The following is a 553-nucleotide window of genomic DNA, read 5'->3' on the forward strand; positions in this document are numbered from 1 at the left end:
AGGTTAACAATAATAACAATAATAGTTAAATAAATAAGCAAATAGTTAAACAATATTTATTTAAAAATAAAATAAAGCTGGAAAGATTCTGAGAGTTTCTTGTGGCATGTAAAAAGTGGCGAGCTGGCAGAAACGTTAGCACGCCGGGTGAAATGCGCAGCCGTATTTCGTCTGCCGTTACATTCTGAGTTCAAATTCCGCTAAGGTCGACTTTGCCTTTCATCCTTTCGGGGTCAATTAAATAAGTACCAGTTACGCACTGGGGTTGATGTAATCGACTTAATCTGTTTGTCCCCTACGTGTTTAGCCCCTTGTGGGTAGTAAAGAAATAGGCATGTAAAAAGCACCATTGAGCGTTGGGCGTCATGGAAACAATGTGACTGGTGCTGGTGTCACATAACTGGCACCCGTGGGGGTGACACATAGAAGCACCCATTGCACTCTTGGAGTGGTTGGTGTTAGGAAGGGCACCCAGCAATAGAAACCATGATAAAAAATCAGACTAGAGTCTGGTGTTCCCTTCAGCTTATCAGCCCTGGTCAAACTGACCAAC

The sequence above is a fragment of the Octopus sinensis genome, linkage group LG26 (assembly GCF_006345805.1).
Source record: "Octopus sinensis linkage group LG26, ASM634580v1, whole genome shotgun sequence".
Taxonomy (NCBI): domain Eukaryota; kingdom Metazoa; phylum Mollusca; class Cephalopoda; order Octopoda; family Octopodidae; genus Octopus; species Octopus sinensis.